Source organism: Nothobranchius furzeri, chromosome 5 (genome assembly GCF_043380555.1).
Source record: "Nothobranchius furzeri strain GRZ-AD chromosome 5, NfurGRZ-RIMD1, whole genome shotgun sequence".
Classification (NCBI taxonomy): domain Eukaryota; kingdom Metazoa; phylum Chordata; class Actinopteri; order Cyprinodontiformes; family Nothobranchiidae; genus Nothobranchius; species Nothobranchius furzeri.
Window position 1 is genome coordinate 55,007,966 of NC_091745.1, and position 22,408 is coordinate 55,030,373.

The 22,408-nt window shown below is 45.4% G+C and overlaps 1 long non-coding RNA gene across 1 annotated transcript in view; it reads left to right on the top strand.

Moving 5' to 3' along the window:
• The window catches only part of LOC139069841 (uncharacterized), a 44,863-nt gene that overhangs the window by 21,024 nt on the left and 1,431 nt on the right, over positions 1-22,408 (top strand). The window lies entirely within an intron of this gene.

Sequence of the window (22,408 nt, forward strand, 5' to 3'; positions counted from 1 at the left end):
AAGCCTAAGGAATGTTTGTTAGCCTCTGTCCTCCTTCCTCGTGGCATATGGCTACCTATTTGCGACAAGAGTTCATTTGCAGATGTATAAGGGAATAAGTGCTGAGACAAATAAAATTATCTAATAAAACCCAACCGAGAAGAAATATTGCCCGCAAAACATATGGCACTGTCAAAAATTATCACTTGAGATGCTAAACACAAATACTGGCGAGTACAATTGTAGCACGTTCTAATCTAAACGAATTAATTAACTTCATTATAGATAGGAAAGGTAGGAGTTATAATCGCCTCAATTAGACCGAAGCCATAAAGCAGAGATAATGTATGTGTAATTCCTTTTCATTTAGCTGCCATCTGTTTGTTGCAAATGAACGCACTGTAATATTTAGCTTTTCATTACTTTGTTTTTCTCTTAGTGAGGCAGATTATGTATATGTTGTATGTGAATGGTACTTTCTGAGCTCAATAAACCCAGGATGATTGATTTTCAATTGAATTGAGCTTATATGTGATATTCCTCTCTTATTGAGAATGACTGGGGCGACAGAAGATCTCAGCATGCATTATGAAGTAATTGATGTGCTTCTGAAACTGGTTTAACCATAACAAAGGTAGAAATGAGAGGAGTAATTACTGTATGCAGCGGTAGGAACACGCAAGGCCTCCTTTCGTCTGGTTCGACTACTAAAACTCTCTCAATAGTTCTCCAGAAGACTCTCAAGCATATGCCCCCTCATCTGCTGATCCTGGCAAACACTCAGCTTTGTGGATGAGGGGCGGATGGAGGAAAACTAAGAGTTGTGTTGATTCCTCTCCCTGATGGCCTCACAGGCCTCGCTGCCTGGCTCTGCTGTTTCACACACAGCGAGTATTTCTCCCCCAACCTGCCATATGGGAGCCATAGCGCTTTTCTTTATCATCTCTCCTTTTATGCCCAGTGGTTGTGCGGTTGCCTTTGTTGTTCAGGAATAATCAAATGTTGATAGCATAGTTCAAATGGGCCATTAAGTATGTGAGAATGCTCTATGGAGATGGAGGAGATAAGAGAGCAGGAGCCAGGCAGTCTGCCACGTTCAATAGCCAGCCTAGTGGTGGTGCTAATTTGATTATAATATAGTCATCTCAGAAGATTAGAGCTATTCAATTAAATATTCTAATTAACCTGAAGTATTAGGCAAACGATGCTAATTACAAATATCCTCAAGAGAGCCTGCTGGATGAAAGACGCTGCTGATGCTTTAGACCGCCATCTCGTAACAAGATGTCTTATATCATAGACTCTCCGAATATTAAATTCCCCACTAATTTGCCTCAACCCCATTTGTTTAATGGCATTTGCATTTTGTTTGAAATTGAAATAAACATGTGTACCCAGCTTTTAACTTCACAGAGAAAGTGCACTCTAGGGGTAGCTTAGTATTTCTGTTTACACAGCTCCTCAGAACCAACACACACACTCACACAAACACACACAATAAAACAAAAACACTCACATACAGCCTGGCCCATTAAACTCAAACTGCTTGCACTGACTGCAGCACTGCACCATCATTTTCAAGGCCCTGTGAACAGCATAAAATCAGACTTCTGAAGTGGAAGTTTGTAATAATTAGGATTATAGTTAATGACAAATAATCCCTGTTTGTGTGAATGTGTTATTTTTTTGTGTGTGAAAGTGGAACAGAGAGATAGAGAGAACTGCAAAAGGAAGAAAAGAAAAAAACACTTTTGCAGCAGTCAGCCTAGGCCAAAAAGCTGTGTCTAAAGTCATGAAATCATCATTTTTGACAAAGGTGCGAGAAACAGCAAAGCGATTGTGGTACAGGAACATGTAGGTGCCTTCACTGATTACTTTATATTCATAGTTTTTCCACTCCAAGGTTGCGAATGTGTCATGTGAATAATGCCGGCCCTCAGTGCGGCATTATACTCACTCCGAGCAACGCGTTTCAATAATGCAATTTTCTCACTGCCTAGGAACATCAGCAGGGCGCCGTTCTCAACAAAGACAGAGTATGACATCTTATCCAAGCATACATCTGCAGGACACAACTAAACTTTATTAAAGGAAAATAGGATTTCACAAATGTTTGGAGTGCAGCATGGGGTGGGGTTTGCTGGGGGTGGGGGTAATAAAAGGAGAAAAATGCTTAATTCATGGCTTGTGAGCGAGGTTTGTAAACAGGGCTGTATAAGAAAAAGTCAAAATGCCTGGAGGTTGTTGAAAAGTTTTCAATTTCGTAATTGTCGTCGTCGTCGTCTTCCTCCGCTTATCCGGGTCCGGGTCGCGGGGGCAGCATCCCAACTAGGGAGCTCCAGGCCGTCCTCTCCCCGGCCTTGTCCACCAGCTCCTCCGGCAGGACCCCAAGGCGTTCCCGGACCAGATTGGAGATGTAACTTCTCCAACGTGTCCTGGGTCGACCCGGGGGCCTTCTGCCGGCAGGACATGCCCGAAACACCTCCCCAGGGAGGCGTCCAGGAGGCATCCTGACCAGATGCCCAAACCACCTCAACTGGCTCCTTTCGATCCGGAGGAGCAGCGGTTCTACTCCGAGTCCCTCCCGAATGTCCGAGCTCCTCACCCTATCTCTAAGGCTGAGCCCGGCCACCCTACGGAGGAAACTCATTTCGGCCGCTTGTATCCGCGATCTCGTTCTTTCGGTCATTACCCAAAGCTCATGACCATAGGTGAGGATTGGGACGTAGATCGACCGGTAAATCGAGAGCCTGGCTTTCTGGCTCAGCTCCCTCTTCCCCACGACAGATCGGGTCAGCGTCCGCATCACTGCAGACGCCGAACCAATCCGCCTGTCGATCTCCCGATCCCTCCTACCCTCACTCGTGAACAAGACCCCGAGATACTTAAACTCCTCCACTTGAGGTAGGACCTCTCCCCCGACCCGGAGGTGGCAAGCCACCCTTTTCCGGTCGAGAACCATGGTCTCAGATTTGGAGGTGCTGATCCTCATCCCAGCCGCTTCACATTCGGCCGCGAACCTACCCAGCAAGAGCTGAAGGTCAGAGCTGGATGAAGCTAGGAGGACCACATCATCCGCAAAAAGCAGAGACGAGATTCTCCTGCCACCAAACTCGACACACTCCACACCACGGCTGCGTCTAGAAATTCTGTCCATAAAAGTGATGAACAGAACCGGTGACAAAGGGCAGCCCTGGCGGAGTCCAACCCTCACTGGGAACAGGTCCGACTTACTACCGGCTATGCGGACCAAACTCACGCTCCTCTGGTAAAGGGACTGAATGGCCCTTAACAGAAAGCCACCCACCCCATACTCCTGGAGCGTCCCCCACAGGGTGCCCCTGGGGACACGGTCATAAGCCTTCTCCAAATCCACAAAGCACATGTGGATTGGTTGGGCAAACTCCCATGCCCCCTCCATCACCCTTGCAAGGGTATAGAGCTGGTCCACAGTTCCACGGCCAGGACGAAAACCACATTGCTCCTCCTCTATCTGAGATTCAACTATCGATCGGACCCTCCTCTCCAGTACCTTGGAGTAGACCTTTCCAGGGAGGCTGAGGAGTGTGATCCCCCTATAGTTGGAACACACCCTCAGGTCACCCTTCTTAAAGATGGGGACCACCACCCCGGTCTGCCACTCCCTAGGAACTGCCCCCGATGACCACGCAATGTTGTAGAGACGTGTCAACCATGACAGCCCTACAACATCCATAGCCTTGAGATACCCAGGACGAACCTCATCCGCCCCCGGGGCTCCGCCGCTGTGTAGTTGTTTGACTACCTCAGCAACTTCTGCCCCCGAGATCGGACAGTCCATCCCCAGGCCTCCCAGCTCTGGTTCCTCCTCGGAATGCGCATTGGTGGGATTGAGGAGCTCCTCAAAGTATTCCTTCCACCGTCCGACTATAGCCTCAGTTGACGTCAGCAGCTCCCCATCCCCACTGTAAACAGTGTGAGCGAGTTGCTGCCTTCCTCTCCTGAGGCGCCGGACAGTTTGCCAGAACCTCTTTGGAGCCGATCGATAGTCTTTCTCCATGGCCTCACCAAACTCCTCCCACGCCCGAGATTTTGCCTCGGCAACTGCCACTGCTGCACCCCGCTTGGCTATCCGGTACCTGTCTGCTGCCTCCGGAGACCCACAGACCAGCCACGCCCTGTAGGCCTCCTTCTTCAGCCTGACGGCTCCCCGAACCTCTGGTGTCCACCAGCGGGTACGGGGGTTGCCACCACGACTGGCACCGGCCACCTTACGACCACAGCTAGCAACAGCCGCCTCGACAATCGCAGAGTGGAACAAGGCCCACTCGGACTCAATGTCCCCCACTGCTCTCGGGACGTGGTCAAAGCTCTGCCGGAGGTGGGAGTTGAAGACCGTCTTGACAGGTTCTTCTGCCAGGCGTTCCCAGCAGACCCTCACTATGCGTTTGGGTCTGCCAGGTCTACGCGGCATGTTCCCTTGCCATCTGATCCAACTCACCACCAGGTGGTGATCAGTTGACAGCTCTGCCCCTCTCTTCACTCGGGTGTCCAAAACATACGGTCGCAGGTCAGATGATACGACTACAAAATCTATCATCGACCTGTGACCTAGGCTGCCCTGGTACCAAGTGTACCGGTGGGCATCCTTATGTTCGAACATGGTGTTCGTTATGGCCAAACTGCGGCTTGCACAGAAGTCCAATAACAAAACACCGCTCGAGTTCTGATCAGGTGGGCCGTTCCTCCCAATCACACCCCTCCAGGTCAAGCTGTCATTGCCCACGTGAGCATTGAAGTCCCCCAGCAGGACAATGGAGTCCCCTGATGGAGCACTATCTAGCACTCGTCCCAGGGACTCCAAAAAGGGTGGGTACTCTGAACTGATATTTGGCCCATAAGCACAAACAACAGTCAGGACCCGTTCCCCGACCCGAAGGCGCAAGGAAGCTACCCTCTTGTCCCCCGGGGAAAACCCCAACACACAGGCAGAGAGTCTCGGGGCTAACAAAAAGCCAACCCCAGCCCTCCGCCTCTCACCCGGAGCAACTCCAGCAAAGTAGAGTGTCCAACCCCTCTCCAGGTCTCGGGTTCCAGAGCCAATGCAATGTGTCGAGGTGAGTCCGACTATATCTAGCCGGTACCGCTCAACCTCTGCCACAAGCTCCGGCTCCTTCCCCGCCAGCGAGGTGACGTTCCATGTCCCAAAAACTAGTTTCCTTGTCCGGGGATTGGACCGCCAAGGCTCCCGCCTTGGTCTGCCACCCGATTCACATTGCACCGGACCCTTCATGTTCCTCCTGCGGGTGGTGGGTCCACAGTTGGACGAGCCCATGTATCCGGTTCGGGCTGGGCCCGGCCGGGCCCCATGGGCGAAAGCCCGGCCACCAGGCGCTCGCTCACGGGCCCCAACCCCAGGCCTGGCTCCAGGGTGGGACCCCGGTAACCCTCCGGGCCGGGTACTCCGACTCTTCGTTTTCACCGCCATGAAAGATCCTTCGAACCGTTCTTTGTCTCACCCTTCACCTAAGACCAATTTGTCATGGGAGACCCTACCAGGGGCACTAAGTGCCCCAGACAACATAGCTCCTAGGATCATTAGGGCACTCAAACTCCTCCACCACGATAAGGTGACGGTTCAAGGAGGAGAATTTCGTAATTGGTTTTTCAAATTAAAAAAAAGGAAAAGAAAACAAAACAAAAATGCCTGTGACAAGATTTTCAAAATGGGGAAAACAGGCTCAAGATGACGCTCCCACATATTGGTCTCGGGTGAAGGGTGAGACAAAGAACGGTTCACAGGATCTTTCATGGAAGCAAATTCAAAGAGTCGGAGTACCCGGCCCAGAGAGTTACCGGGGTCCCACCCTGGAGCCAGGCCTGGGGTTGGGGCCCGTGAGCTAGCGCCTGGTGGCTGGGCTTTCGCCCATGGGGCCCGGCCGGGCCCAGCCCCAACCGGATACATGGGCTCATCCAACTGTGGACCCACCACCCGCAGGAGGAACATGAAGGGTCCGGTGCAGTGTGGATTGGGTGGCAGACCAAGGCGGGAGCCTTGGCGGTCCGATCCCCGGACAAGAAAACTGGTTTTTGGGACATGGAACATGACCTCGCTGGCAGGGAAGGAGGAGGAGCTTGTGACAGAGGTTGAGCGGTACTGGCTAGATATAGTCGGACTCACCTCGACACATAGCATTGGCTTTGGAACCCAAGTCCTTGAGAGGGGTTGGTCACTCTCCTTTGCTGGAGTTGCTCCGGGTGAGAGGCGTAGGGTTGGGGTTGGCTTTTTGTTAGCCCCAAGACTCTCTGCCTGTGTGTTGGGGTTTACCCCGGGGGACGAGAGGGTAGCTTCCCTGCGCCTTCGGGTCGGGGAACGGGTCCTGTCTGTTGTTTGTGCTTATGGGCCAAATATCAGTTCAGAGTACCCACCCTTTTTGGAGTCCCTGGGATGAGTGCTAGATAGTGCTCCATCAGGGGACTCCATTGTCCTGCTGGGGGACTTCAATGCTCACGTGGGCAATGACAGCTTGACCTGAAGGGGTGTGATTGGGAGGAACGGCCCTCCTGATCTGAACTCAAGTGGTGTTTCATTATTGGACTTCTTTGCAAGCTGCAGTTTCGCCATAATGAACACCATGTTCGAACATAAGGATGCCCATCTGTACACTTGGTACAAGGGCAGCCTAGGTCGCAGGTCGATGATAGACTTTGTAGTCGTATCATCTGACCTGTGGCCGTATGTTTTGGACACCCGAGTGAAGAGAGGAGCGGAGCTATCAACGGATCACCACCTGGTGGTGAGTTGGATCAGATGGCAGGGGAAGATGCCGCATAGACCTGGCAGACCCAAACGCATAGTGAGGGGCTGCTGGGAATGCCTGGCAGAAGAACCTGTTAAGACGGTCTTCAACTCCCACCTCCAGCAGAGCTTTGACCGCATCCCGAGAGCAGTGGGGGACATTGACTCCGAGTGGGCCTTGTTCCACTCTACAATTGTTGAGGCGGCTCTTGCTAGCTGTGGTCGCAAGGTGGCCGGTGCCAGTCGTGGTGGTAACCCCCGAACTCGCTGGTGGACACCAGAGGTTCGGGGAGCCGTCAGGCTGAAGAAGGAGGCCTACAGGGCGTGGCTGGTCTGTGGGTCTCCGGAGGCAGCAGACAGGTACCGGATAGCCAAGCAGGGTGCAGCAGTGGCAGTTGCCGAGGCAAAATCTCGGGCGTGGGAGGAGTTTGGTGAGGCCATGGAGAAAAACTATAGATCGGCTCCAAAGAAGTTCTGGCAAACTGTCTGGCGCCTCAGGAGAGGAAGGCAGCAACTCGCTCACACTGTTTATAGTGGGGATGGGGAGCTGCTGATGTCAACTGGGGCTATAGTCGGACGGTGGAAGAAATACTTTGAGGAGCTCCTCAATCCCACCTATGGGCATTCCGAGGAGGAACCAGAGCCGGGAGACCTGGGGATGGACTGTTCAATCTCGGGGGCAGAAGTTGCTGAGGTAGTCAAACAACAACACAGCGGCAGAGCCCTGGGGGTGGATGAGGTTCATCCTGGGTACCTCAAGGCTATGGATGTTGTAGGGCTGTCATGGTTGACATGTCTCTGCAACATTGCGTGGTCATCGGGGGCAGTTCCTGTGGAGTGGCAGACCGGGGTGGTGGTCTCCATCTTTAAGAAGGGTGGCCGGAGGGTGTGTTCCAACTATAGGGGGATCACACTCCTCAGCCTCCCTGAAAAAGGTCTACTCCAAGGTACTGGAGAGGAGGGTTCGATCGATAGTTCAATCTCAGATTGAGGAGGAGCAATGTGGTTTCGTCCTGGCTGTGGAATTGTGAACCAGCTCTATACCCTTGCAAGGGTGATGGAGGGGGCATGGGAGTTTGCCCAACCAATCCACATGTGTTTTGTGGACTTGGAGAAGGCTTATGACCGTGTCCCCAGGGGCACCCTGTGGGGGACGCTCCAGGAGTATGGGGTGGGTGGCTTTCTGTTAAGGGCCATTCAGTCCCTTTTCCAGAGGAATGTGAGTTTGGTCCGCATAGCCAATAGTAAGTCGGACCTGTTCCCAGCGAGGGTTGGACTCCGCCAGGGCTGCCCTTTGTCACAAGTTCTGTTCATTACCTTTATGGACAGAATTTCTAGGCGCAGCCGTGGTGTGGAGTGTGTTGAGTTTGGTGGCAGGAGAATCTCGTCTCTGCTTTTTGCGGATGCTGTGGTCCTCCTAGCTTCATCCAGCTCTGACCTTCAGCTCTTGCTGGGTAGGTTCGCAGCCGAGTGTGAAGCAGCTGGGGTGAGGATCAGCACCTCCAAATCTGAGACCATGGTTCTCGACCGGAAAAGGGTGGCTTGCCAACTCTGTGTCGGGGAAGAGGTCCTACCTCAAGTGGAGGAGTTTAAGTATCTTGGGGTCTTGTTCACGAGTGAGGGTAGGAGGGATCGGGATATCGACAGGCTGATTGGTTCAGCGTCTGCAGTGATGTGGACGCTGAGCCGATCTGTCAGGGTGAAGAGGGAGCTGAGCCAGAAAGCCAGGCTCTCGATTTACCGGTCGATCTACGTCCCAATCCTCACCTATGGTCATGAGCTTTGGGTAATGACCAAAAGAACGAGATCGCGGATACAAGCGGCTGAAATTAGTTTCCTCCGTAGGGTGGCCGGGCTCAGCCTTAGAGATAGTGTGAGGAGCTCGGACATTCGGGAGGGACTCGGAGTAGAACCGCTGCTCCTCCGGATCAAAAAGAGCCAGTTGAGGTGGTTCGGGCATCTGGTCAGGATGCCTCCTGGACGCCTCCCCGGGGAGGTGTTTCGGGCATGTCCTGTCGGCAGGAGGCCCCCGGGTCAACCCAGGACACGTTGGAGAGGTTACATATCCAATCTGGTCCGGGAACGCCTTGGGGTCCTGCCGGAGGAGCTGGTGGAGAAGGCAGGGGAGAGGACGGTCTTGTTGGGGTTATTAGGAGCGAACAATTCGTAAGCTTTAACTTACTTTTGGATTCTTCAATAAATTCTGTAAATATGGGAATATTTACTGATTTATTATATAATTAAGATATTCTTAGATATACGGGGCACCATTCCCCTTTAACCGGAGAAAATTGAATCCAAAACTCTTATCAGTCTTTCTTGAAGTTCGTAGAATCCTCGGAGCAGAGACTTCTCTTCGACACAACAAAGCTACTGGAGACGAAAATCTGAATTTTATAACGTTTAATTAACAATTTGTCAAATGAATAAACAGTGGCATAAATGAATAATAACCATGTGATATAATAAAAGGATGTATATTCAAAATAATGTTCAAGGTGTTTTGTGTGTATGTATGTGTGTGTGTTTCTAAAATGGAGTCTGTATGCAAGATGGCTGACCCCTTTGTCTGGCTAAAGTGTGGGTGGCAACATGCACTTTAACTTCCAAAGCACTTAGAATCAGTTGTAACTTAACCTTAAATCACTCAAAACATTTCAAAGGATCATGAAACAACACAAAATATTAATCACAAGTTAATATCTTTTAGTTTATCAGCCTGGCCATGGCCGAAAACATTTAAAGATACCAAACAATGATCAATAAGCAGTTTATTTATTCAAAATGACCCGGCGGACGTATTTTGGGAGCGAAAGAGGAAGACACGAAGCTACTTTTTAAGCAATAGCGCGGTTTTATTGCTTATTCTGGACTATAGAGGAAACGGGAGGAGAAAAGGAGAGAGAGAAATGAGTTTTCTGATCACCAGAACAGTGAAGCGTCCCTCACTGTTTTTATTTGACGGTTCTCCGTGTTTCTCCGCAGTTTGGCGTCATCCGTCGGTTTGATGCTTTCTCCGTTGTTTACCTCCACGAGTGTTTCTCCACGGGCTGGACACAAAGAGAACAAAGTTTCTTTTGTGCTAAGTTTGACAACTTACAGCGACTCTGAGAGCTGGATGGAGCTCCGCTCGTTCCCAGTCAGGTCCTGATGGAGTTGGAGTGTAGTTTCCAGCAGTTCCGTGGGCTCAACTTGGGCATTTAGAGCTTCCGCGTGCTCAAGGGAGTCGGAGCGTTCGACAAGCGTGTCCTTACCGCCAGGTATCCTGGGCAAAAGAACGAGGTTTCTTTGTCTCTGCTGAAGATTTATGGTCTTAGTTCGCGGGAAAAGCTCCACGGCCTCCCGCACATGCGCAGAACGTGTTTCTGGTATTAGGCGGTGACATCATCCCAATGCTTCCGTGTGCAAAGCATCATGGGAAATGAAGTTTCTTGGCGCTGATGTGGTTATTTGCTTTTCAGAGCAATTTAAGCACAGTCATTTTGGAGAAAATCACTGCATAGTAATTTCCTCATGAGGTCAGACCCTCAACAGTCTGGAGCTCCCTAGTTGGGATGCTGCCCCCGCGACCCAGACCCGAATAAGCGGAGGAAGACAAACAATGACGAAAATAATCTAGTCTTTGCATTTTTATTCATTTGTGGCAATAATGATTAAAACAAAGTGAAGTGATAATGTATGGAAACCTAGAGATGCCATCTTCGCAAAATAAGATTTAAAAGATAACATTATTGTTCTAACATTATAATTCTCATGCACTCACAATATGCACATGCATCAACTTTGTACAATACATTAACAATGCATAAAAGTGATACATGTGTATGTTGTCAGAATGTCATTCATACAGGAAATTAAGGCATCATATTTTAGCTACTCACACACACATCTATGGGTGCACTAAGGTTTGTCTCATGGAACGTACATGGAGCTGGCTTTTTGGTCAGTTAAAAAGAGTGCAGGTAGACATAATATTATTACAAGAGACTCATAGATCTGCCACATTTGCCGATGAACTTAAAACACCCGAGTTTCCCAGCATGTTCTCTGCCTGCCATAACTCTTAGGCAAAGAGGTTTAGCTATTTTAATACACAAAAACATTATTACATCAGTACTGAACACAGTTTCAGATCCAGAGGGTAGATTTATAATGCTAAAAATATCTATACAGAATCAAAGCGTATGTATCGTCAGCATATACTGTGCAAATATTAATGACCCTTCATTCTTTCATAATTTTTTCTCTGTACTCTCCGAGTACTTGGACTGTCCACTTATACTTGGAGGCGATTAAAATTTTTGGATGGATACTTTAACAGACAAGCTCATTACAGCTGGCACTCAGTGCAATTGGCAATCCACTAACATAGTTAAGCAGTACATGAGTGATCGTGGGCTTTGTGCTGCATGGCGATCTCTTCATCCTAACCGTAGAGTATAATTTTTTTCTCACACGTATAACACTCTCATTCACGTTTGGATTATTTTCTAGTTAGCAGCTCATTGTTGGCTGACATTTCAGACACTGAGATACACCCTATAGTCTTCAGCGACCATGCTCCGGTTTCTTTAACTCTGGTAAATAAGAAGATAATCCCAACAAGCAAAAACTGGAGGTTTAATACATCACTGCTTAAAGAAGAAGATTTTATATATATTTTTTTAAAGGAGCGGGTTTTATATTTAGAACATAATGACCTGCCTGGAACATCAGCATCTGTTCTCTGGGAGGCAGGAAAGGCAGTGATGAGAGGTAAAATAATCTCTTTCTCACCACATAAGAAAAATAAAATTAACAGAAAACAAATGTATTCAGGAGATAGAACAAATCATTAAGTCTTTAGAGACATACACAGAAGAAGAGTTACTGAACAATTTACGTAAAGCTAAATTAGAACTTCACATAATTATTGACAAAAAGACACATTTTTTAGCAGAATGACTACGAATAGAAAACGTTGAACATAGTAATAAATCAGGTAAATTTTTAGCTAACCATTTAAAAATAAAGAAAGAGAAAACTACCATATCTGCTTTTAAAGACTCAACCAGGAATATTGTTCATGATCCTGAAAGAATAACACTTTCAGAGACTTTTACCAAACTTTGCACTCACCACAGATAAACCCGTCAGATAACGAGATCAATGAGTTTTTTGACAGGATAACACTTCCTAAATTATCAGATAGCCAAGGCTACTCACCACCAACATCAGCTGGAGACTCTGCCGGCTGCTGGTTGTGTCCCCCCGGGGCAATCCTTTGCGCCTCCAGAGAGGGGGCTGGGGCTTTTCTGGTTACAGTCTCCCTGGGGTCCCTGCGCTCTGGGGCAGCTCCTGGATCTCTGGGACTTGGAGGTCCCTCCATCTCTTACACATCTTTGAGGGGCAGATCTGTGGGCCCTCACACTCTCAATTGGACGCTCCTATAGAGAAACCTTACATATACAAGCGCGTATACACTTACAGGTGCTCACATGGTGCTCTCTTAAGTATTGACTTGGGCATTTTCAACACATGTCTTCAGGCTGTGGTTGGCACTAAATGCACTGTGATTTATTATCGTGCGATTGTTTAGTAAAACAGTGTTGATTTTATATTCCCTCATCAGGTTGTCGCAGTGATGGCTAACTCTAGTTGAAGTGTGTTCCCTTCTTTTGTTGTTTGTTTTTCTCTTTTTGCAGGTTTAGAAGCAGACTCTTGTTCATCATTGATTGTTTATTATTGTGGAACACCCCTCCATCCCCCCTCCTTTTGTTCCTTCCTTTCTTTTTCACCTCTGTCTCCGTGTCTGGTCGGAATTATAAAACATTCAAAAAACAATAACAATAAAGTTTTAAGTATCAGGCATGACATTAAAGCAGAAGCTTTGATGCTCCACCTGAGAGTAAATCTTTTAGGCTTGTCACCAGCATTCAGACATCAGTTCTGTTTGCTTCACAGCCAGACAGGACAGGGAAAAAATACACACACACACACACACACATACATATATATATATATATATAAATAAACAAACAGGAAATGGTATGGCAAAAACATGAACAATATATTGTGAAAGCTTTAACATTGTTACGGTATAGAGTGATAAGGCTCTAATTTTGTTTTGCATTGGTGGCAGCTCAACAATTCCTTGGACACACAAGCCAGACAGTAATACTAAAAAAAAACATAAAAACATAAAAAATCAATTAACACAATAAAATATGGTATGTTCAGATTTCATCTGCATCAAAAGACAAAGAATACAAATGTGTTTTAAATACTGACGTACAAGCCGCGAGAGCATGAACCTGTCTAATGCTCAAAGGTCACATATGACGCAAGGCTGAAATAAGAACAATAATAATGTCTATTGTTAATGCAGTTTTTCCTACTTAGTTTAATAATTTTTTTCTCAGTTATGTTCAATAGGATTGGGGACGCTGACTATATTTGGCCAAGGTTTTAATACACACATGATATTGTCTGATATCCATAAATAAAAGTCAGATAAATGAATGTAAAAAAATAAAAATTGTTGAAAAATCAAACCAGAATGATTCCAGAAACAGGTTCACACCTAACTTACATGACACTTAATTGACATAACTTCTAAATTAATTGCCAGCTAAAGTGTTAAATATGTACCTAAAAATGTCTGCATATCAAACAAAAACAGAACAAAAGAAAAATTTAATTTCCTGACAAAGAAAAAGTTCTAATCAGTGTGTTTTGTCTCAACAGTTTTACTTTAGTTGTCAGTTCACTCTGCTGTTTTTGACTAGTGAGAATTTAATGTAGACATTTATCTTTTAATATTTTTAGCTTTTTTATTGACTTACTCTGTTTAATTTTGTGTTATTGCTCTAAAATTTGTATTTGATTATTTGTCACAGATTAGATTCCATAGGTTCTCAGAACTGAAGTTCAGCTTTAAAGTGAACTTTAATCAGCTCGACAGTAAAGATGAGAACTGCTAGACACATTCTCCCTCAAGTTTTCACTCACCACTGCAAGCTGCTACATCAGTATTAAAAATAAATAATTATATATACTGATGTAAGCTGGGGTATTTTGTTTTTAATTGCAGGGCTGCAGTATGTTTCCATACTTTAATGCATGAATTAAAGTAAATGTTTAGCCATCACTGCTCTGTAGGGCTGTAAAAATTCCCCCTGAGGACCTAATTCTCTTGCTACAGCTGTGGTTGCTGAATTTTCTTATCTCTGGCTTTAAATAGAGACAAAGACATTTTAAATCCTCCTATTTTTTATGTCTCATTTTTAAATTGGCCATTTTCATCACTGTCTCCCAGCATTTTGTGCAGCTCAGCTAAAATCTCAGGATGTCTGCATTAAGGTTGATATAGCAACTGTATTTACTGCTGGGGATATCATACAAGTCAGGCTAAGCCAGGAGGGATGATATCAGCTTTTGTTTGAGCCTCCACCATGCTGAGAGACAGCCGTAAGTACTGTACACCTGTCTCATTAGGCGAACCATGCTGTTGACCCAGTGTATTAGCCCGGCCCTAATCCTGGCAGATCTGAACAGGCTTCTCTAAGCCTCACATATGGATAAGTCTTCCCCTGAGCCACCATGACAAGGCTTCAGCACAATGGGAAAGCGGGACATGCTAACACATTATATTGTCTCCAGAAAACACACAGATTATGAGCCAGACTGGGTTTTGTTTGTTTATTGGCAACATTACTGTCAAATTATATCGTTTTCCTGGGAGGTTCTGCAGGAGTCTGATCACATGTCGGACCCAAACGCTCACATGTTTATTTAGACACTGCACACATGATTGGAAAACAATCATAATGTTCACAGATACTGTATTTCATCAAGCTACCTGCTGTTTAAAGGTATGGTTCACTTCAACCAATACATTTGCAGTGGTCTCTAATAGGAATGAATACCTGGTAAGTTGTACTCTGGGGGAAAAAAGCTCCAATGCACAATTTTCAGGAACTAGAAGTGAGCTGCATCAGAGAAGAGCCTCAGATGGCAGGATTTGGAGTCTTATTTCCCGATATTTGGACACGTCTTATTGGCTAACAGCAATGCAAATCTACAACTAACTGTTTGCTCCGCAATGTAGATGTTTTATCTCCACAAATCTCCATAAAGTTAAAGTCCCATTAGTTGTCACACACACTGATGTGTGTGCGAAATTTGTTCTCCGCATTTGACCCATCCCCTGGGGGAGCGGTGAGCTGCAGACACAGCTGCGCTTGGGAAACATTTGGTGGTTTAACCCCCCAATCCAAACCCTTATTGCCGAGTGTCAAGCAGGGGGGGGGGCATTGGGTCCCATTTTCTTCTAAGTCTTTGGTATGACCTGACCAGGAATTGAACCCGGATCTCCCAGTCTCAGGGCAGACACTGTACCACTAGACCACTGAGCTGGACCCTGTCTGACACTCCCATCACGATAGTGAACTCATCAAATCAAATCAAATCAAATCAACTTTATTTATATGGCACTTTTCATACAAAAAAATAATGCAACTCAAAGTGCTTCACAGATTAGAATGGCCCCATAGATCCCATATTCCCATCCCATCATGTCACTTCCTGGGCACCACCATCACCCAAGACCTCAAGTGGGAGCCCACCATCACCTCCTTCATAAAAAGGCCCAGCACAGGATGTACTTTCTGAGGCAGTTGAAGAAATTCAACCTGCCAGCACAGTCGATGAGGCAGTTCTACATCACAGTCATCGAGTCCATCCTCACCTCTTCAGTCACCTATGTGTTTTGTTATTATTAGTTGTATGTGCAGCGCTTTGGTCGGTTGTAATGCCGTGTTGAAAGCGCCTTACAAATAAAGTGGTATGGTACACTGGAGCTACCAGCAAGGACAAGAAGCTGCAGTGTGTCATACAGTCTGCTGAGAAGATAATTGGCTGCAAACTCCCCTCCGTACAGGACCTGTACACCTCCAGGATGTTGAGGCATGCAGGTCAGATAACAGCTGACCCGTGCCACCCTGGACACATTCTCTTTGACTCGCTCCCATCGGACCAGAACCTCATGCCACAAGAACAGTTTCTTCCCCTCCCCAGTTGGTGTCATGGATAACAATCCAAGGAATGCCCACTCCAGTTGCTTGGCTTCAGTCACATGACCCTGTGTTGTGTTCGTACCTGAACTGTTCCACTTTCATCAGTACCTTCACTGTCATGTTTGTAGTAGCCATGCCTCAAATTTTTGCCACTTTATATTATTATTTTATCATGATTATATTTTTACTTCCTATATTTGCTTATCTCTTATTTTTATCTGAGTTTTTTGCACCAAGTACCGCAGCAATTTCCTAATCTTGTAATTTCTCACACATTTGGCAATAATACCCTTCTGATTCGAAGCAAGCGGCCCAGGTCCCGAAGCAGCGCAGCTACCCCAGACCATTGCATTACCACCACCATATCCGTGGGTGTGAATTTTTTTTGTGTTTAGCTTTCTTTCAGATGGAATGGGACACCACCCTCCAGAAAGTTCCACTTTTGTCTCATAATTTTACAGATTATAATCCCAACACTGCTCAAAATCATCAAGGTGTTTTAGGAAATTTGAAGCAAGTCTGTGTGCTCTTTGTGGTCAGTAGGGAGTTTGGCTTTGGAACTCTCCTATGATGCCATTTTTATCTCCCGTCTCTTTGTTACTGTTGGATCATGACCTCTGACCTTTACCTTGCATGTAGTTCTCTAGATCTTTTTCTAGACATTATCCTTTTTTCCTTTTGTTCTTGATTTACTTTAGAACACAAAAGGATCTTTTTGAGATCTGTTAGCCTGCTTGATTCTGTCAGATCGGTTTCACTGAAGCGATTTTTCATTTATTCGGACACAAGAAGTGTTGAAACGTTAAGGTTTGTGCTCGCATGACGCTGTCGTTGTAGTTTTTTTCCATCACAGGTCTGGTGTTAAGCCCGCCGAACAAACGTAAAACGTTAGACACAAAACTGTTCGGGCCAATAATAAACCTACTTATTACCTTCAGTGAGAGAAGATCTGCTTTTGAAAATGTCCTTTTTTTATATTCAATGCAATTTATTCAAGATAATTGATTTATTGCCATTGCAATGGAATTGACTTTGCCCTCACTAAAGACAACTCATGTAAAAGGTAGTAAAATATGAGTAAAATAAAATAACAAGGCTAAAGTAGAAGTCACGCATACTCTCTCTCACTATTTAGACCATAATTAAGCTTTCTGGTGTTTGGGTGAGTTTTGAGTTACAGTCTGTCTTAGAAAGGTGAGTAAAGGAATCCTTTCTGTTTGTTCCATCAATGCGGACAGCCTCGGTGAAGCCCGCTGTCATCAATGTCATATTGGTGAAAGAGGGAGACTAAGGGACACAGGCAATAATGTCTGATTTGGACTGGAGGTGGAAATCAAAGCTAATCACAAAGCGTCTTCTTCACTTATTGACTCTTTTTGTAAACATCAAGATGAGCACATTGATTACTGAAAGACGTTAAATCAGTGTTGACTGCTTCTTTTAACGTGTTCTTGTCATTCCTTTGTTTTTGTTTTTTTCTTTACATCATGACCTCCTAAACCTGGGGGTAATATTAATTAAAGCCACACTTGAAATACAGAATACAGAAGTTTTAAATACAACACAAACCTAAAATTATGGGTTTTACAGTTCCTTAAATATGCTTGCGGGTTTATTAGTTCACCATTTTCCTTGTAGGAAACAAAAAACAGCTTGAACAAAAAAAAAAAAAAGGAATAAACCAAACCTCATCATTGCCAGACTGATTCTAACAAAGCATTTGATGGAAGGAAGCCGTGGTACCTCTGAGAGCTGCGAGCTCCTCGGCTCTGTCTGGCAAAATGCAAATGTCAAGTGACACTCGACAAGTCTTTGATTAAGATTTAATAGAGAAAAATGTGAAGCCAGGATATTAGCCTAACTAAGACACATCAGCTGCCGCTCCTCAGGGTGCCCCACCCTGTCTTCTAATGTCCTCTTGTTGCAGCGGGGGACCACTATGGCATGGAAATAAAATCACAGGTGCAGGCAGCAAAGAAATCATGGATCTTATGGCATATAACAGGGTATTAGTTCCTGTGGTGTATGCTTATTACAGGTTATTTTGGGGGATGACACTATTGATCAAATCAAAAACAGGAGTGATTGTTGAGGAAAGTTAAACTTTCCATTCACACCCTGAATCTGTGGATTTTTGGCCAGCAGCTGCACAGGAGGTGAAACAACACAAGATGAGAAAAGCATGCCGAGGAATCCCCAGAGCATGCTCGCAGATGAAGGTCAACTCCGCTCCACCGGCACTTAGCAGGCCACCGCCATCACCAACCAATCTCTCTGTTGCAAATCTCCTCTGAAATTTTAAAAATTTAATTTGTCAACATGTTTCTATCATATGCTCCATCACTGTCCAAGTCATTGGCAGGGGCCAGAGGGCCGAGGAGGGGGAGGGAGGTGATGGAGGGGGTAGGTGACATGCTGCTGGACCAAGGCAGCTGCTCTCAGATGGGAAGACGGAGCTGTGATTAGGCCCTCACGTTGGTTGGAATTGTCCTGGACAGCCTAGAAATCAAATTATTAACTCTGATACCAGACACTCTGTCTCCTGACTGAGATTAGCATGAAAATTTTGATATGGATCGATAAGCAATCTTTCCCCTTTTCCACAATCTCCCAAGGCTTCATTAATCTGTGTGTATGTTTATGTCAAGGAATTAAGACATCCCAGTAACTCCGATGCCCTCTACCCCAACACGCAGACAGACACGCCAACACCCCTCCTGCATGTGGCAGCTTGTTCTCAGGATATTGGACGGGACGATCTCAGACAGATTTATTAAATCAAACACTGTTTACACCTCAGAGACAATGGCTACTTGCTTTTTCTGAGCTCTTTTATCTACTGTGAACCTTTGATCACATGATGAAAAACAGAAAATAACAGCAGTAATTATAATAAGTGTGCAAAACTAAAGAGAGTATATTCTTACCACTTACGCAGAAGTTATGATCATTCTAAAGACAAGAGGAGGCAGTTCCTTTAATTAGTCATGCATTAAGGCTCCTTCATACAGGATGACGTTGTAACGTTTGGCTATGCAAGTTCTTCAGGGGCTAGTAAAACACACAGTGGGTTACCCGTCCAATCAGATGAAGTGTAATAGAGCAATAATATTTTAAGCATGCACTGAATTTCCACAAAGAGAAAGTGTGATGTAACATCCTGGTGTTAGCATGTTGGGGTCCTGGGTGGAGCTTCTGGGAGCATGGTGGCAGTGGATCAAGCACACGGCTTAAAGAGGTACTAGGTAGTTTTGGTTTGCTTTTACCACCCCCTAGTGTCCGTTTATAGAACTGAATGCATCTCCTTGCTGTGTGTTTGTCTTTTTAACACCTTAATCTAACAGCTGAAACATCTCCCCATCCTTCATTGGTGTCTACAGAAGTGATTCACCACTAAATTAAACAAATCAGCTGTGTTCATTATCTAAAACATGCAGGGAATGTGCTGGAACCAGACTGCAGCACCAGGTATGTCAGCTCCCAAGTCCCAACAGTGTGGCCCGCCAGTCTGAAGTCACAAGTTGAAGATTCTGGCCACAGGGGCCGGTAAGGGCTGGATGGCCTTTCATTAACCCTGTAAAGAGCCCTTTTAGCACATACTGGCTCAAGAAAATGACTTAAAGATATACATATTTTGCAAAGTATCCTTTTAATTGGACACCAGCAGGTCTCATTCATTATGAATTAGAAGCAGGACTGGCCTTGCAAGCAGCAAGCTACAACCTCATAGTTCCATGGGTGTTTCAGGTGAATGGCGTGATACAAGGCTGCATCTTGGTTTTGCTATGGGGTCCAGGGTATGGTGTGACCACAAGCATACATTGAAAGGTCATCGTGGCAAGCTGCTGCTGATGGATAATGTGCGGGGAGAGCAATTACCTTTCATCATTGGGTGAAAAGTGGGACATTGGAACATAAACAGTCCCACCTCAGCATCTCAGAAGTGCAAAGTATCCGAATATTCCTGTTTTGGGTCTGTGGGGGAAATTTTGTCCACCCAGAGAGTGAAGGACAAGCCGGCTCGAACTTTGCATTGACACACACCAATCAGGTGCTGAAAATGCAACCTTCTTGCTGTTTGGAAACATATGCTACACACTCCAACTTAATTTTAAGTCTCTACTTGATTTTTGTTCAGATAATTGACTCAGAAAAGCCAATAAATAAATGCTACAGCTGGACGTTCTAGGCAGAAACATCCCAGTTTGTACCTCCATTTTATTTCAGGGGTAAATAAGCTAGTTTGTAATGTTATCAGGAGATGGTGGATTTGGTCATTGGCATGATAAAAAATAAATGGTAAATGGCCTGTATTTACACCGTGCCTTCTAGAGTCCTAAACCCCCCAAGGCGCTTTACAACTCAACAGGTATTCAGCCATGCACACACACATTAACAAGACAACAGTGATGAGACAAAATGTGATGCAAATAATCTTACACACAGCAAAAAACATCAGGATTTGAGGGTAATTTCCACACATAAAGCTCACAGACCCACTACAGTCTAAATGCAATCACTCTGCAGGATCCAATATCCCAGCTTCATTTTCCGAAGTCAGCCATGAAGGAATAAACATGTAACCATATAAATAACAGAGAATGAGAGGAATATGTGAACGTGATGATGGATGATGTGAAACTCAATGCATAGGAGTGCCCTAGCATTTCCAGTGGAAAGGATCGGTGCTCGTATAATTATGACCCGTACACAGAGCATAATTAATCTCGCCCGCATCATTAAGAAACACGAGTCGAGCCATGTCATTAAAGTGCTTTTAGTCGTCCTACTGTCCTCCCTTTGCCCTGACGCGCTCTCTGTTTTACCAGCCCACTGCTGGTCATTTACAGAAAGAGCACTCATCTGTGCGGCAGCATGACTCCTCACATATTGTCTTTACGTCCAATCATGGCTAATAATGATGAGCTTTAGAAGGCAGGAAATGAATCAGTGGAAGTCGAGGTTGGGGGACTATGGAGCCAAGTTTGACAGTGATAAAGTATTTCCAAGTGAGCTGAACTTAGGCTATTTTATGATTTGATGAACTGCGTCGGTCAGCAGTCTTATTAAAAGTGCCCTTAACATGTACGCATAAGAAGTCTGACTTCCTTTAAAGCTGCAGCATTACAAATCTAGCAAAAAGGTATAAAACTAGCAATAATAAACTGAATAGGTTCATGTTTTTTGTTGTATTTTGTACCAAAGGGTAAAAATCAGAACTAAAGGCAACATAATTAGCATAATTTTCTTGACATCTTCCAAGGATCCTATTAGCAGAGTCATATTATTTACTAAAGTGCAAACACTATTCTCCTATGTCCATTAACACTGTGAGGTATGTGTATAGGTAAGTGGATCCAATTGGCTAAGAGCTTGTGGTTTCAGCAGAGTGCTTTTGAGTCTGCACACCCAAAAGTATCGGACTAAGGGTCAGGTTCAAATTAATTAAAGGGCTATAAAAGAAAGAGCCCGCTAATGACTGCAATCTTACCTACCCAATATTTAATATTTCATCATTAAAGAGTAAAATGACCCAATATGATCCTAATACAGTCCCAATTATGCAGCATTGATCAAAGTGACCTTTTCATACCAGGGAGTAGAACAAAAATCAATCCAACACCTCCTCCTCTGTTTTCCATTTTGCCTGACTGTTCTCTGCATACTAAAGTTCCACCGTCCATAAGGGCAGCCTGTACTTACGTCTAATACATACCAGCCAAACTGACCCTGAATCAGAAAGCAATCTCCCCATGCTCATATGTCCAATTCTTTTGTTCACAAGCATGTTGTATTTCTTTTTGCATGTGTTTGTTTTTGCCTCCCGTCCACCCAACACCCCCCGCCCCATGCCGCAGCCTCGTATTGTCAGCCACCACATACCCCCAGCAGTGTTAAATCCTAGAAGACAGGTGACAAAAACAGGGACGGACTTCTTCGCCCATCAGCTGCAGGCGTGGGGCCGGGAGCCATTATAAAGGCTAATTCCTCTGCGCCCGGGCTAGGGTGCAGGAAAAGAAGCGAGACGGGAAAAGTGAAATCGGTACAATGCCTAAACACATTCCGCTGCAGGATCTGTCTTGATTTGGTGTGCAGCTTGACACTTGTCAACTCACCATGAAACAAGTTCTATGTATTTCTAAAGATTCCTAAGTTTGGCTGCTGTTTCGTTCAAGAACAACAGACCAGATCTAAGGTTGCACTCACCAAGATGACTTTCTCCAAGTTAGATTAATCAGTCAGTATGATGATACGATAAAAAAGTTATTTTTTTCTAGGTCTGCACAGTTGAAGAATCTTTAGAAAGTGTTTATTTAATCTCCCGTATCCTTTGTTTGAATTAGAATCATAAATCATAGGCTGGGAAAATAGTGTCAGCCTGAGCAGATAGGTATAAGATTGGTTTTATTCTTTATGACCTGCCTAAGGAACTGCAGCTTATAATCCACTAAGCACATCTTAATCAATGCCCCCCTCCACCGCCGTGGCAGAACAAAACAGAACATGATGGATATAATCTGTGTAAAACCTCTCTCCCTGAAGCGGATTAATTATGATCTTTGTAAGTCATAAACACATCTTTTTAATTATTGAT